Genomic DNA, 18203 nt, shown 5'->3' with positions numbered 1-18203 from the left:
AGAGAGAGAGAGAGAGAGAGATAAAGAGAGAGAGATAAAAGAACAGTCAAGTAGTGTTGGCTGGGCCACTGACTGTGGCCCTGAGCTCTAGTCCAACCCAGGTTTTTATGTCTTGCTTCTCATCCACATGGCGAAAGGTAAACTCCCTTCCCCTATACTGGACCCAGAATTAGGTAGAGGGTAAAGTCTAAGGAGATCAGCATATAAATTTTACATTAATGGTGATCTCCATCCAATTTGATATTACAAATTGTTTCTCTTAGAATTCTCTCCATCTAGTCAATTTACAACTCAAGAGTAGGTGGTAGTAAATTTACATCTCTACCCAATTTCTACATTCACAATTCTCTTCATCTTTCCCCTGCATCTCAAGGACTGAAGAAACAAATCCCCAGTCTACTTTCAGTTCCATCTTCCTTTTTGGCATGGAAATCTGTTGAAACTTAAGTTGTGCAATGATTCAAACCACTATCTGCAGAGTAATCAGGAATTTGCTAGAACTCCTAGGTTCAGAAATGTAGTTTTCAGGCTTATCTTCATCATGATGATTCTTTTCTTTGTTTCAACTTTAAAGTCCAGCTGTGTCCTCTTTACTTTCATTGATTCCTTAATGCCACATCTCACTTTTTAAAGTTTAAGCCTCAGGAGAAACTCTGGGGATGGTAATTAAGTGCTACAGAGTAAGTAGGTACAGAATATCATAGCGCAGCATAGAATAGAATAGGAAAAAAGGTACTTTTTGTACTTTATATTTCTTTAACTTACTCTCTAGTATATTTTGACTTGTTTGTAAAGCAAAGGAAGCAAATGGAGAATACTAATTTCTATTATTGAAGTCATAGTTTTGTAGAAATAGAGTATAATTGGGTGGGTTTTAAGTTACTTCCTTTTTTCTTACTATCTCCCAATTTGGAGAGCCTATGTGTTGTTATTGTTACTTTGACGAACAGGTATGAAAATTAGAGGCATTATCTGCACTAAAGAGGAAACACTTAAGATTTAAGAGGTGGGAGGGACATTAGAAATCATCAGTTCTAATTCCCTCAGTTTACAGATAAGGAAAATGAAGCCCAGAGAGATTAAGTGATTTGATAAGACATTGATGACAGTGAAGGAAAAGATAGTGAACCCTGGCTTGTCTTGGCTTCATTAATTAATTAATAATCTTGGAAAAATTACCTTAATCTCTAAGCCTCAGTTTCCTCATTTATAAAATAGCCAGCCCTTCCTACCACTTGGGGTAGGAACCAAATGAGATCATGAATGCCTTTTATAAACTCAAAACCAACATAAAGATGATTATTGTTATAAATGGCTCATAATTATCCAGAGAGATTAAAATAGTTTTTTTATTAATTAACTTTTCTGCAGAAAAGGATCATTTTCCCAGTGGAAAAGGCACAGAATTGAGACAATGTCTAGCAGTTTGAAAGACTTTCTGTTCCCCTCTGAGCCAGCCATTGGTCTGAACCATCAGTCTAAACCATCAGAACCATCAATATGTTCACCTCATATCATTCTCTAATATGTTTTCCCCACCCTTATCATTATACTGATGAGCATAGGGGAGTGTATAGTAATATATATATGAATTTCATTGAGCAGGTGTACTTTCAGAGGACAGGGACCCTAGGTCAACCCTTGACTAGTTGAAGCTAGTTTTTGATCTCCCCTGGGTAAGGAGGCTTAAGGTCAGGTGAGCTCAATGATTGGCCAGGGTCATTTCTTTTGTCTTACACTCACATAGCTGCACTAGGTACAATAGCCACAGGCATGATTCAGTCCTATATTTTTTAATATATTTTTTAAACTAACAATCTCTTCTTATAGTCTGTGGAAGCCATACATCCTGCATTCCTCACAATTATACAAATCCAAAATTAGTTATATTTAGAATAGAGACAGTTTTTTCTTCAGATTTATATATATATATATATATATATATATGCATGTAATATTCAAATATTGTTGTATATATGTACATATCTATATAAGTATACGTACATATGTCAAATACCTTTACATATATTTTGTCAAAGGTGAATGAGTTTTAAACTTAAATTTCAGTTAACAAGTGATTGTAACTTTCCATTTTTCATAAACTTCCTATTAATCAAATTAGACAACAGAGGAATAGACAGGTCCCATCAAGCCACCACCAATTAGCATTTGAAAAGAATACTTAAGAGACAACACCCTTAAAAGTAAAACAAAACAAAGGTTCAGCTGGTAATGCCTTCAATAAGCCCTGGAGGTATGCTTTTGGGTTGGGTCTTTAGATTCTTCCTTTTACTGGAATGTCTCTTTCCCTAACCTCACCTTCCTCTTCCAATTTCTCCTTCTGACTTCCTTCCACTTCTTTGTCACCTTGTCCTCTCTCCCCCATTTCCAATCCCCTCATCCTACTGTGAAGGTTGTTACCTTCTTTGGTTGAAGCAGCTGAAGGTGATCCATAGAGGTAAAAGCTGAGCTTCTTCAGAAGGGCTAACTAAAGATCACAATTTAGCAAACTATCAAATTTTCCTCTAATAGCTTTCTTAATTTATATATTATTAGATCCATTCTTTTATACCTGCATGAATCTGATATCATCTATCCCTCCAAAAAAAAGGATACTAGAATCTCTATCTATAGAAATCAAAAGATACACTCTTTAATATTTCCGCAATACATTCATCCCTTTATATCCTATAAATCCACCATAGCCATTCAATATGCCAGTGTACTCCCTATGCTTAACATTATGCAAGCACCAATCTAGTACATGGGCTATCAATCTGTTATCTTTTACTTTTACTAATTGATCAGCCACCCCACCCCCCTTTTTCTGGTCCTACATCTTTTTTATGATTTCTTTATTCTGCTTTATTTTTCACAAAAAGATATAAATATATTTATGTAACACTCTGCTTTTATTTTTTTTTGCCCTTTAGGTCACTTGCAATTTTGATTCTTGAGAGAGTGTATTATTCTATTCTTTATAATAAAATAATCTTACTGGAAGAATATTGGTTTGCCTTTGGATGCATCAATCTAAATAATTTCATCTTTAATGGGAAATATAGCTAAAATGAATGAAAATTGTTGAATAAATATTAAGAAATAAAGGAATATTAATATAGATACTTGATCTAAATATTTTTGTATAAGATGATGTCAGTCAATAAGGAATTTTCTTTTTTTCTTTTTTTATAAGGAATTTTCTAAAAACCTTGTTGGTTTGGAAAAGATCTGCAATTTCACATCACAAAGTCTTTTTGAATTTTCCATTTTGTATTTCCATGCAATTTGAAGGAAACAGCAGATTTCCAATCAGATCTGTAGCTAGAAATTCTGGTGGCTAAGTAAAACACCACAAAATGTGTCCACAGTAAGCATTAAAGACATTCTTAAATAAGTCTTTAAAGATTACTTCTTTTTACAGCTACATAGAGTGGAATGAAAGACTAAGAAACTAGTAGTCTAGGTCAGGGAAGGTAAGAATAGAAATAAGGCCATTAGGAGAAGAAAGCATGCCAAATACTTTAAATAATTATTCTTGGTGCTAAGCCTGTTTTATTTTGTTTTTTTAAAACCTCTAGGAAAAAGTACTCATTCTTTCAGGATACTCTAATTTTCAGCTCTCCCCATGTCAAGTATCCAATTTCTCCTTCCTAGTTATGGAACTAAATTCAATACTAGGTATTATAGAGTCAAAGAAAACCATAGCACATCCAAGATTCACTGTAATTTCCTATTCATCAACCCACAGAATGGAAATTGTATCACATTCTGTTTACAAAAGGCCTGACATACTTCAGGTACTTGGCAAATGTTTAAAATATAATAGTTGTAATGATGTTTTTCCAGGCGGACATAAGTCCTTGGACCCATGCTGAACATCCCTCATGGTCACCAAAACTAATAATTTCTAAAAGAAAAAGTCATGGGGGCAAGTCTGGGACAACCAGTGGGAAGAAAACTGAAAAAAAAATGTTTCCTTGTCAAGAAAGAGGTATATGACTTGCTCACGTGATTTTCTTATTTTTAAAAGAACAACAAGTATCCACCACCCAATTATGTCAATATACTAAGGCTAATGTCCCTTGCTCTGTGCCCATGCTATCTTTCAAACCTGATTGCCAATAAATACAGGTGTTTCTCAGGTATGGTGAACATAAGCAAATATGTATGAGTTTATATATAATTATATACACACATATTCACAAACACCTTCTTGTGTATATGCATACACACAAATAACATATATAACATGGATATACATATATATGTATATGAACAGATAATAAGGAGGTTTCTTTTACCAAATCTGTTAGAGACAAGTGATAAATTTAATTTTTTCTTGGGTGTGGGGAGGCAGTTTCTGTTTTTTTGTTCTGGGTTTCTATTTGTTTGATGTTTCATTAAAGCCAGCAGTCATATAAAATGTTACAAAGCCAGCAGTCATATAAAATGAACAAAGTCTACAGATCATCAAACAATGCAAGCTACTATGAATACTCCCTGTTTGACCTTGGACAAATCACTTAACCTCTATAAGTCTGAAGTGCTGCATTTTAAAAATAGCAGTTGTATTAATAAGCTAAAATTCCTCCTCTTTGTGTACCCCCATGTTCTTAAAATGCAAAGCAGATCTCAAATGCTCTATAATCAATGTTTTCTCCATTTCATAAAAATAAGCAATGAAATAAAAATTGTACTAACATAATAGGTTTACAATTATCATATAATTTGCATTTTTAGAATTTTACCATTCAATCCGAATTCAGACTAATTGCTCTAGTCTTCAAGTTCTTCTTGCCAAATAGTGAAATATCATTGGAAGAAAAATAAGATCCGGTGAGGAAAGTGAGAAATAGGAGACCAGCTTGTTTAATGTCACATAGACATTTAGTGGCTTGGCTGACATGAACTGAAGGATTTAGGGATTTGAAATCCTCTGAGTAAGTGAATAGATCTAAATCCTATGAAGCTCATACATTTTCAAGAAGAAAAATGTACAGAACTTCAGTAATGTAGAAAAGTTTTTGTCTTTCTTTTTTGCAAAGATTATTGTTTAATATGATCCCATAAAATTCCTCTGTATTTGCATTTTTCTCAATTTGTTCTTGGCATAAAAAAGAACAATAGACTAAACATCAGATAACCTATGCTCAAATTTCAGTTTTTAAAGAGAAAGGATTAGACCAGAAGACATGATGCCTTCAAGGTCTAATGACCTCTGTGTGTTTTCTTTCTCTTTTGTTGACTTTGCTAGCTTCAAATGGACTTTACACACATATTGAATTGAGGATATTATCTCTACAATTATTACATATAATTACAATATTTTATTTGTAAAGTCTCATGTATTACAAATTATCTCAAAATAATTATTTTAAAAATTATTGATGTATTTTTTTAGGTTTTTTTTTTTTGTAAGGCAAATGGGGGTTAAGTGGCTTGCCCAAGGCCACATGGCTAGGTAATTATTAAGTGTCTGAGACCGGATTTGAACCCAGGTACTCCTGACTCCAAGGCCCGTGCTTTATCCACTACGCCACCTAGCCACCCCAATGTATTTTTAATATATTATCTTCTTTTCTAAATACATCCCTCCTATTCCATTATCCAAAGAGCTATCTCTTAGAACAAAAAACAAAAACCACAATGAGAAACAAACTAAAACAATTCACCAAAACTAACCAATATATCAGTTGTGTGTTGAAACATACAGTTCATTGAAGTATTAAGTATTTGTTCTATAATAAGACAATTAGTCAAATTTGCACAATAGTCATTTTACCACTGTTATAAGATTACAAAAGGCATTTTATATCTCATTTGGATCTCACTCCAACCCTTTGTAGTAGAAAGGGCTAGTTATTTTACAAATGAAGAACTTCAATTTGTGATTGAGTGATAATATATGTATACCTAGCTTCAAACTGGGGTGAAGGGTGTGTTCTAGGAAGGTGCCTTTGGTGTGAGGGTTGCTAAGCCCTTTTCTTTTCAGGACTGCTTTCCACCTTTGATGTCCACCTGAGACATCTCTCTTACCTGTGGTTCCAAGAAGCCTTAGCTTGCACAGCAACCATACTTCAGTAAACTGTTTCAGCAGACAGGATAAAACAGATTGAAGTAATAGATTGAGTTGGGGCTTGTCTATGTGAAATCTTCCACTGGTGGAATGGGTAGATGAGAACTTAATTCCAATGACCATGAAGGCAACTGAAGTAGGTGCTATGGAGCTTGGTTAGATATTGAACATTCCAAGAAAATCCACTGCATCTGGAGCCATCATCAGTTGTTTTGGCTCTATCTTGACACTGAACTGTGGACAAGACAGTGAGACTAACAACTTTGTGCAGCTCTGCCTCACTTAAATTAAATTTTTGCACAAATCAAAAGACATTACCCATATCATTTTACCATTTTTCACCAATCTCAAAGTCCTGTGGCTACAGGCAAATGACAAAACAGCAAGTATGTATACACTGGGAGATACAATCACAATCCTACACATAGACAACCCAGGTCAGAGGATTGTCCGCTCATTGTCAGCAGCAGTGGGATTCAGCAACCCCCTGAATGTTTGAGCAGTCTTTTAAGGATCACACTGCTTACCTACTAGTGTGAGAACAGTGCTAGAAAAGGTGGACCCTAAAAATTGTCTGTTTATCCAACTCTGGCCTGATGACCATGGAAGGCAGGGATCTTACCCTGTGGTCAAAACACACAAAAAATATGAAAACTTCAAAGAAAATTCCACTCACCATCAGTACATGTAATGTGTACTCATAGAAAAGTACATGTAATGTGTGCTCATAGAAAACATAAGATCCAAAAGACCTGAAGGATGAACCGTTCTTTTGTAAGAGAACTCAGCAGGTATTATATCCAAATAGCAACCCTGAGTGAAACAAGGTTGGCAAATGAAGGCTAGCTTATTGAAGGTGGAGCTCGATACATATTAGGTACACCAACACTTGTTTACTTTGCTATATTTTTGTAAAGTGCACTGACTACTTGAGTTCTCTGGCCAGTAGAGAACTATTCTCAGCTTGCCGTGAATGAGATAGGAGGTAGAGATGGTAAAGCACTCCAAATTTTATTAGGGTCACACAGTAGTTTATATCCTAGTCTACTTCTGTACTCATGGACAACTCATGCTACCAGCTTAAGCACCAGTCATACTAAAGATTACACATTGTTTAGATCATTACACATTGGTTAAACAGTTACATATTCTTATGCATACTTCATTGCTCTTGCTATAATGCGATTCTTGATCAAGGTCAGGAGATACAAAGGAGCTGGGTCATGCTGGGTCATGCAAAACAACAAGAGGCCAAGAGGGTCTTTAAACCATTACCTTTGTCATTTCACAACTGTGGTCCTCAAGAATCTCTAACAGATACACATTTTTCTGGAATAACCATAGTGAAAGGGATACCATGAAGCTGGGGTAGTTTGAAATCAAAACTAATCTAGTCAGCAAGTTTGTATTCCTATCAAAAGGAGTGAACATCATCAGACTCATGACAATGAGATTTCTACTTGCAGGAAAATTCTAAGCCACCATTATCATTATCATTGTCAAATCCTGATGAAATAAAAATTAAAAAAATTATGAAGACCTGAAGACCTTACTCATCAATGTACCAATACAGGATAAACTTAATAATTTTGGGTGACTTTAATGCTAGAGTAGACTCAGAAACCAGACATGGCAGGGAGTCCTTGGAAACAGCAATAGCAATGGTCATCAACTACTGAAAACTTGTGCATCTTATGACCTCCTTATCACAAACACTGACTTCCTTTTACCAAGATGCAATAAAACTTCCTGGATGCACCCTTACAGCAAACATTGGCATCTAATAGATTATGTGATTGTAGGAAAAAAGACAGACAGGCTGTGACAGTGATGAAAGCAATATGTGGTGCAGAGTGCTGGACCGATCACAGACTCAATTCTACAAACTAAATATTCACATAGAATTGAAGCAGTGGTCCCAAGGCAAAATGACTACCAGAAGAATTAATGTCAAGAGATTAAAGTGCCTCTTTGAGTGGTAACAGCTTGTTGTTAACCTGGAGGGAAACTTGAGTCAACACAAAGTCGGGAACAGTTGGTAACAGTGAGGCAGAAAAAGAGTAAATAGCTTTCAGAGATTTGGTGTACAGAACTGCATTTGCTCATCTGGGTCAGGACACTTGCAAATATCAAGACTGGTTTGATGAAAATGATGGGGAACTATAGAAGCTACTGAATGGGGGCGGCTAGGTGGCACAGTGGATAAAGCACCGGCCCTGGAGTCAGGAATACCTGGGTTCAAATCTGGTCTCAGACACTTAATAATTACCTAGCTGCGTGGCCTTGGGCAAGCCATTAACCCCATTTGCCCTGCAAAAAAAAAAAAACCCTAAAAAAAAGGAAGCTACTGAATGGAAAAATGAGAATTACACAGAATTTACCATCAAGTTAGTTCATTCATTTCTAAGAAGGCAGCATTTAATTCCATCAAAATTAGGGTGAAAGTGAAGTTTAAAGAGATTCAAAGAGGAGGGCCAGCTGCAATTAGTTCCCGGCAAAGTCGGCCGGCTGCAAGCGAGGCCCCGCTCCCGTGCCTCCGCCGCCCGCGCCCAGGTGCAACTATGCCCAACAATGAGCCAAAGAGACGGTCACCTAGATTACCTGCTAAGCCTGTTCTTCAATCTGAGCCCAAAACCAAAAAGGCTGCAGCCCCAAAGAAAATGAACATAGCAAATGATAAAAAGGAAATCAAAGGCAAGAAGGTGGCAGCCACAGCCAAAGTCAAAGTCGAAACCAAACAGGAGGAAGTGAAAGAAGAAAACCACTCTGAAAATGGAGAGACCCAAACTAATGAGGTGCCGATTGTGGAAGAACCTGAGGAGAAAGCAGCCACATCTGAATAATATGTAACACTGCCCTATATCTCTTGTCAGTTTGGTATCTGTACCTCCATCCTGTATTGTTAACACAGAGGAATATTTTTTCAACTATTTTCTAAATGCAAGTTTTTTTTAGCATGAAGTTAATTCTGGAACGTCTCCATCTTGGTCACTTGAATATGATGTCACCAACAAGATGTCATTGTCTCTGCATTTTGTGATTGTTAATAGTTTGATCTATGGGAAGAATAAGTGGTGGTAGCTTTTGACTTTGTCACTATGTCCCTTCTTTGTGTAAACTCTCCTTTCCGTCCTTTGGATTTTTCTTTGACCCTGGTACATGTTTGATTCAGTGAAGTGGGGAGGTCCCAAATGGAAAGTTCTTGCATTGGCAAGTCGAGGGTGTCTGTGGGTTGATTTTATAAAGAAGGTGAGCTATTTTCATGAGATTCTAAGAGTTGGAAATATCTTTCCCAAATATAACTTTAATATTAGTTTTTGAAAGAAAGTAAGATGTAACCATGTTTTTAAGCAAAATATAAATGTTTATTTCAGAAGGGCAGGTTGATTGTATGTGTAGCCACTATTAGAAATTTTGCTGGATTTATCTTAATAAAAGAAAAAGACTCCTCAAAATAAAAAAAAAGAGATTCAAGATTCTTGACTCAGAAGGCAGATGAAATTCAGGGTTTTTTTTTTTTGTGTGTGTGAATAGTAATGATCCAAAGTGCTTTTATGATGCTCTGAAGACTATTTATGGGCCAAAGACATATGGTGTATCTCAACTACTCTGCAGATGGAGCCACATTGATTATGATAGGGACATGATCCTACAGAGATCAATCAATACAGAAAACACTGACAATTTACCTCAAGTTGAAGTCAATCTGTCTCTAGCTGAAGTTCCAACTGAAGAAGAGGTTTTGAATACCATTAGATTCCTTTCATGTGGCAAAGTACTTGGTGCTGATTTCTATTCCAGCTGAGATTTACATGGATGGGTGGGGGGACACTTTATTGCTCATACAAAACTTGACTGAAATTTTAGAGGTTTATGACATGAAAAAGTTATTTCCCAGAATTCAAGGGTGCCTCCATTATCCATCTATACAAAGGTAAAGGGAATAGATTGTCCTGTGACAATCCAGGGATATTTCCAGTAATTGCTGGTAAGATTCTTCCCAGAATCCTCCTCAACAGACTGATCCTTCACCTGGGAGATGGTCACCTCCAGAGAGCCAGTGTAGTTACAGAAAGGATAGAGGAGTAGTTGATAATGTTGTGTGCTGGACAACTCCAGGAAAAATTCCAGGAGCAGAATAGAGGTCTAGATACTTGGAGATCTGACCAAGGCCTTTGAGACAGTCAGTCATGAAGGTTTATGGAACATTATTAAGAACACCATGGCTGGGCAGCTAGGTGACACAGGGGATAGAGCACTGGCCCTGGAATCAGGAGGACCTGAGTTCAAATCCAGCCTCACACACTTGCCTAGCTTAGTGACTTAGGCAAGTCACTTAATTCCATTGTCTTATATAAATAAAAATTTAAAAAAATTGGTTTCCCAGAGAAGTTCATCAGTATTGTGTGTCAGTCTCATGAAGGCATGCTTACTCAGCTGCTAGATAGTAGCTTATATTCTTGTGATTTCCTGGGCACCAATGGAGTGAAACTAGGCTGTGTCCTTGCTCCCATGCTATTTAGCAAGATATTTTTTATTTTTAGTTTTTTTTTTGCAAGGTAATGGGGTTAAGTGGCTTGCCCAAGGCCACAGGGCTAGGTAATTATTAAGTGTCTGAGACCAGATTTGAACCCAGGGCCTGTGCTTTATCCACTGCGCCACCTAGCTGCCCCTTAGCAAGATATTTTCAGCCATGTTATCAAACACCTTCACTGAATATGAACATGGCCTCAAGGTCAACTACCTCACTGATGATAAATTTTTCAACTTGAAAAGGCTACAAGCTAAGACCAAAATGGAGGAAGTGTTGGTGCATGATCTTCTGTTTGCAGATTATTGTACACTCAACACAGCCTCTGTAGCTGAGATGCAACAAAAGCATGAATCAATTCTCTGGAAATTTTACTAATTTTGGCCTAAGAACTAACACCAAAATAACAGTTGCTGTGTCAGTCAGCATGATACCACATTCATATGTGAAACCATCAATTACAGCAAATGGAGAATTTTTGAATACTGCGGATAAATTCACTTTCTTTGGAGATTTACTTTCCAGAGAGGTACATATTGATAATGAGGTTGCCATGAGCTAGCTCAGTATTTGGAAGGTTCCAAAAGAAAATGAGAGAGAAAAGAGTATTAGACTGACTACCAAAAGGTCTACAGAGCTGTTGTGTTGACCTCATTACCATATGCCTAAGAAACCTGAACAATATACCAGCGCTATGTCAGGAAACTAAAATCACTTCCATTTAAATTTTCTTAGGAATATTCTGAAGATTACCCAGCAGGAGAAGATACCAGACACTGAGGTCCTTTCTCGAGCTAAACTACTAAGCATTCCAATGTTACTATAGAGAGTGTAACTACAATGGTTTGACTTGTTAGAATGTCAAATATAACACTTGCCCAAAACACTATTTTATGGAGAACTCATACAGGGCAAGCACTCATAGTGGGGTCAGAAAAATCAATACAGAGACCCTCTGAGGATCTCTCTTAAGAACTTTGGAATTGTTTGTGCAGCATGGCACAGGACTGCCCAGCCTGATACACCCTCATTAAAGAGGGTATTATACTCTATAATAAAGACAGAATTGAAGTAACTCAAAATAAACATGTTTAGAGTAACCACTTCAGTTGTTTACATGGATTATTTTTGCCCAACCTATGGAAGAGCATTTCAAGCTTGTACCAGTCTGATCAGCCACAGTTAGATACACTGTAACTTGTCTCTAACATAGAGATGTCAATTTGGTCTTCTTTGATAATGAAGGACAGGAACCAACCAATCAACCAACCAATCAATCAAACAGCTTCATATTCTAAATCTTCTACTTCACAGGAATAGATGCATAAAGGAGACAGATGCATTTTTTTTAATTTTTCCTTTAGGATCAGATTTGGTTATTATAATCCACTATCCTTTATAGGTTATTTCATTTATATTATCACAGTTATTGTATATATGGTTTTCCTGGTTCTTAATATTTGATTTTGCATCAGTTTGTAGCAATAGTGGGATAAGTCAACTACTGACTTAGTGCCCAGATGAAATTCTTGGTATACATGTTCTTTCTCTTTTCTGGGAAGTAGTATCTAAAGATTTAGTTATCCTTTTGGAAGCTTTATACTCCTAGGTATAGAGAGAAGTAGAATGACTCCAGTGGTCAGATATGAATTAGGATGATTGGAGATGACCCTGGATGCAAGGTAGTCAGGGTTAAGTGACTTACCCAAGGTCACACAGCTAGCAAATGTCTGAGACTGTATTTGTACTCCTGTCCTTCTGATTCCAAGGCCCAGGGCTCTAACCACTTTACCACCAGTTGCTCTCAGGTGGCACAGTGGATAGATTGCAGGCCTGGGAATCAGGAGAATCGGAGTTTGAATCCAGCCTCAGACACTTGACACTTAATAACTGTGTGACCTTGGGCAATGACTTAACTTGATTGCCCATCATTCAGTGTCATCCTCAGTTGTCCTGATTCATTTCTGGTCACTTGCTCCAGATGGTTCTGGAGGAAAAAGTGAGGCTGGTTACTTAACACAGCACCCCCTCATTCAAATCCACTTCACATGCTTGTCATGACATCACCTTCCTGATGTCATGGTCTTCTTTGAGAATGAAGGACAAACATCATCCCTAGCCAGAGGCAGTGTTTCTGGCAAAACACCTCACTGTTAGCTCTATCTCTATTTTATCTTAAGTGACTTGCCCAGGGTAACAAAGCTAGGTAATTATTTTTTTCTTTTTTTTCTTTTTTGAAAGGCAATGGGGTTAAGTGACTTGCTCAAGGTCACACAGCTAGGTAATTAGCAAGTATTTGAGGCTGAATTTGTAACTTGAATCAAGTATTTGAGGCACTGGCCCTTACTCTAGGGCCAGTGCTCTATCTACTGTGCCACCAGCTGCCCCCATCTCTATCTTTTCTTTGGAGATATTTGGAGATAACTACCAAATTCTAGAGGCTAATGTTGTTAATAAAGAGAAAGCAAACTTTAAAAAAGAAGTAATGCCCAGTAGAAGAGACTTCAGCTTCTTTTGAAGGGGCTCAAGAGATTAAGGTGTGGATTTTAGCTTCTTTCCCTATATACCCCTTGCCTGATTGTTCCTAGAATCCTGATGCGTGTGTGTGTGTGTGTGTGCTTGAGGGAGTATGTGATTGTGTGTTTTTGCCTCTGTCTACTGTCCAACTTTCTGAGTTCCTCCTGACATTATATATTTCCTTTCTCCTTATCCATGCTTCTATTTTTCTAATTTAGAGCAGAATCACTGTCCTAATTTTTAAAGGCACTTGTATGTGTGGCTTGTCATTCTTTATCTGGCTTTGCTTTCTTTCTAATTCACTTAAGAGATTCATTCATAGCTTATAAAGGAATTACCTAGCCAAGTTTTTAGTTAGCTTAACCTCTCATTATCCCTTCCTCTTTCCAGTTATTAGTCTTATGAAAGATGAAACTTCCATAGAAGTACATGTTTTTCCATGCTTCTCTATAGTTTTAATAGTCATTGTTTCTTATGGTACAATTGCATTTCACTAGATGCATGTGCTACAATTTATCTAGCAATCTCAAAAATCTATAAATGATTTTTTGTGTTTTTTTGGTAAGGAAATGGGGTTTTGTAAGGAAATGGGAGACTTGCCTAAAGTCTCACAGCTAGACAGTAGCTATGTATCTGAGGCCAAATTTGTCAGGTCCTCCTGATTCCAGGAGCTCTATCCACTGCGCCACCTAGCTGCCCCCTCAATTATTCTTTATGGTAGTGGCTCCCCAACTTTTATTTATTTGACTATCAGAAACCCATGAAAATTAGTGATACTAAGATTTTAAAAGAAATGAAAATAGTACCTATTTTTGAAACAATGAAATCAGTATATATATAAAACAATAAACTGTTCTTTAGTGTGGCATAATTCATACCTCCTATACCTCCTCCTCTCTTTCTCTGACCCTTTCCTCCAAAAGTCCAGACAATGATCAGTTGGTGCAGTCATAAATTGTTATTATTACTAATATATGGAATCCTATGGCAATCTTTCTTGTCTCCCTAGGTCTATTCCTGTCCTTTTCCTCTTCCCTCTTATTTTAATTCATGTTTGCTTAGGAGGTTAGCACAATCATTCTTTTCTGACAATCATTTGAAAACCTTTTTATAGATTCTTGCCTGTCTTAATTTGGAATCTGGCTTGAGTATATAGGAATCAATGTTTCAAGATAATTGCTACTTCTATTTTTTAAATTTATACCTTGTGATTTCATTAGTGTAGGAAACTATTTGTAATAAAGAGTTTATCACCATTAGTAATTGTAAATTATAGCATTAGGGAGTTACTGGGTTTTCTTAGATAAAGTGACCTGCTGTGGTAATACAGTTATTAGTGTCTGAGTCAAAGAACATATTCCTTCAATAGGTATGAGTAATATTGGTTGTAAGTATTAAATGTTGTTTACTCACTGTGGTAGCACAACCTTGGATGAAAGGGTGAAAAGTTTTCCTTACAAGTATGATTACAAATAAGTAAGCTAAACCTTGTGTGTGATTTGGATTATGCCTCGGTAGGACCTGCTATTGATAAACTATGTTCGATTCTGGAGCAGTGAAATTTCCATGGACAGATTGAATGAATTCTCACAATGAAAAGTCACCAGGAAGATTTTACAAGGGCAAATGACCTCAGGCATTTCTTCATTTCTCCTCTCAAAGTATCCAAGCATTTGCCAGATTGCAATCTAAACAATTCAGCACTATCTCATGATGCCAATTCTAGACAGAAGGAAAACCTAACTTGTCATTGCCCAAGTTTATCTTTCTGCTTATCTGTCTGTCATTATTTTTTGAGTTGTTATTAAGTGATTGTTATCTGTGTAGATCGATATAATATGTAGATGATAGTTTTTGTAGTTGATATTAGAGAGTCAAGGGATCTCATTGATTAAACTTCTTTCCTTGGCTATATGCTGGATGACTTTACTAAGAATTACCTTGCCTCTTAGTGCCAAACTGGTCTTTCTTGCCACTGTGATTTTCTAGAACTTTTCAGCTCTATACTACTTTGAAACAGTCTTTAAGTCTATTCTTAAAATGTTTCTTCATACTTCATATTTCATACTTCAATTACAGTTACCTACATTAAAAATAAATGACAATTTGATTGTCATCTATTTTCCTTCCTAGTAAAACTTCTCAAAAAAAAGGTCATCTGCAATTGGTGCCTCCATTTTCTCTTCTCTTATTCTTTTCTTAACCCCTTAACATCTGACTTCCAACCTTATCATTCCATTAAAACTGCTCTCTCCAAAATTACTAAAGATCTTAGTTTCCAAATCTATTGACCTTTTCCTCAATCTTCATTCCTTTTGACTTCTCTGTATCCTCTGATACTCTGTGCCCTTTGTTACTCTCTTCTTAATACTCATTTCTCTCTAGGTTTTTGGGTACCATTCTCTCTTTATTCTTCTACCTATCTGACTACTCCTCTGTCTTTCTCTAGCTAACCCTCTGACTAACTGAAGAACTCCATCCTGTACCTTCTTCTCTTCTTTTCCTATCTTTTGTTTAATCATTTCACAAACATTTGGGGGTTTCTTGGCAAGGATAATAAAGTGGTTTGCCAATTTTTTTCTCCAGCTCATTTTACAGATAAGGAAACTGAGTCAACCAGGGTTAACTGACTTGCCCAGGGTCACACAACTAGAAAGTATCTGAGATCAGATTTAAACTCAGGAAGATGAGTCTTCCTGATTGGAATGCTGACATTCTATCCACTGTATCTACCTAACTTCCCTTCTTCCCCTAAACTACTTTCCTTGGAGATCTCAGCAATTCCTATGAACTAAATTACCTTTTTTAAACTGATGATTCTTAAATTCATCTATTCTTCCCCACCCTCTGCTGATCTCTAATCTCAACATGTCCAATTGCCTTTAAATCACCTCAAGCTAGATGTCCAATAGACATCTTAAATTCAGTATATCTAAAACAGAATTCATTATCTTTTCCCCTAAACACTATCTCCATTTGATTTACCTTATTATGATAGAGAGCAACAATTCCTCAGACTTGCAACTTAGGAGTCATCTTGAATTTCTCACTATCTAGATATGTCCCATTTCCAGTCTATGCCAAGGCCTATTGATTACCCCTTTGTAACTTCTCTTGTAGCTGCACCCTTCTGTGCTTGGATATTGCCATTACTCTAGTTGGTATGGATTCTTATCACCTCATGATTCTCAATAATTGCTTTGGTCTGCTGGTGGGTTTTCCTACCTGAAGTCTACTCCCATACCAAACCATCCTTCATTTAGCCACTAAAGTGATTTTCTTAAAGTGATCTGATAATTTTCTCCCTTCCCTGCCTCCCCGCCCCACTTAATAAGCTTCTGTTTTCACTCCCTGACATGTATTCTTTGATCCAGAGATACTGACCTCCAACTATTCCATAAATAAGACATGGTATCTCTCAGCTCCAGGTATTTTCTCTGACTGTCCTGCATGCCAGTAATGCTCTCCCTCCTCTGCTTCAACTAATCTAAACTTCTTTAAGTCTCAACTAAAATTCCACCTTCTATAGAAAATTTTTCCCAATCCCTCTTAGTTCCAGTGCCTTTCCTCTGTTATTTTCTATTTATTCAATATGTGGTTTGAATATATTTGTTTGCATGTTTTCTTCATTAGTTCAGGGAATGCCTTTTGCTTCTTTTTTTTTTTTTTTGGTATTTCCATACTTAGCAGAGTATCTGGCACAAATTAGGTGCTTAATGGCTTTTATTTATTGATTTCCATATGAGTCTAGTTTTGAAAACCTGTGTTGCAATGACTTTGCTCAAGCATGTAGACTTTTGATATTATAGTCTTGTTGCTTACTTATAAAATACTAAGTATGGTTTCCTGATGAAATTGGTATGCATCATATTTGAGGCAGGAAAATTTATAGCTTAGAATATTTTGATCTGGGACAAAAATAGTTGAGATAGTATTACTGGGAAGTGGCAAACAGTGGTGCTGCAGAGGGCAATCTGACTTCAGGTTCATTTGTGCCTAGAAAGAGTGGGGGTAGGGGATGAAGGCAAGAGGAACTCCATTCTACTAGGACCCTGGGACAATGGAGAAGTCTTAAGGGTTATTCTATGAGCATCTGCAGGATGCAGCCTCTCTGGCTGGTACATAGTATAGGGAGTAACTCGCTCCCTTCTTCCCCCAACAATCTCCCAGAAGTTGGTATCTTAGGTCAAAGACCTCCTCACCCTGTAATAATTATGACTGAGTTCAGTAGCTTCTAGAAATGACGGCTACAGCATTAGTAAGAACATCATCAATGGTAGTATTATTACCCATTTGATTGTCAGTTCTACTACTATGAATATCTTTCCTTTTCATTCCAAATAGATTGAAGGATTATCTTTTATGGTGTGGCTCAGATAGTTTATTTATTAAAATCTGTGAAAGACTTTATGTTCTATAAACTGTCAGTAATACCTGCACACACAGAAAAGCATTCTTGATATGTCCCTTAGATCAGTTACAGACAAATTTCCTAGTGTTGAAGGAAGTCATTATGTATTTTCAAAATATGCACATATGGCTAACCTCATTACTGCAGTTTTTTATTGGGTTTTTTTTTGTCCAGACTTATGATTTCATCAGTCTAAGAAAATTCTGGTTTGGAAACTATCCCCATGGATACAGATTGACAAGTGCTCCGTAAGATATAGTTTTGGAGAATCACTCAGCACTGAGAAATTAAATAATTTTCTTGTTCATACAGAAAATTAGAGCTAGAACTAGAAACCAGTCTTCCTCTTCAACATAGAAACAAAACATTTATTAAGAACTTTCTAGGCATAAAGTTCTAAGCAATAGTCATACAAATAGACAGGCAAGACAATCTATTCTCAAGGAGATTGAATTCTAATTGGAGCAATAACACAGGATGTTTTGGCTATAAGTTCAGTCTGCTAGTGTGAATTGGTCAAAATTTGCTGCTGGTAGTGATGAGGAAGGTAGGGCTCCCTCTCTACAGTGGCAAATTTTATATATATGTAGATATGTATATATATATATATATATTATACACATTTATATTTGTTTATAAATTATATTTATCTATTCTTTTTGGTC

The 18203-nt window shown here is 36.5% G+C and overlaps 1 protein-coding gene and 1 pseudogene across 3 annotated transcripts in view; both read left to right on the top strand.

The window, feature by feature from the left end:
- The window catches only part of CCDC192 (coiled-coil domain containing 192), a 392505-nt gene that overhangs the window by 201870 nt on the left and 172432 nt on the right, over window positions 1-18203 (top strand). The window lies entirely within an intron of this gene.
- Window positions 6839-9168, top strand: LOC141503320 (non-histone chromosomal protein HMG-14A pseudogene; annotated as a pseudogene).

Source organism: Macrotis lagotis, chromosome X, assembly GCF_037893015.1.
Source record: "Macrotis lagotis isolate mMagLag1 chromosome X, bilby.v1.9.chrom.fasta, whole genome shotgun sequence".
In the NCBI taxonomy this organism is placed as follows: Eukaryota; Metazoa; Chordata; class Mammalia; order Peramelemorphia; family Peramelidae; genus Macrotis; species Macrotis lagotis.
Note: the sequence above shows the minus strand (reverse complement) of the source record. Positions and strands in the feature narration are given on the sequence as shown.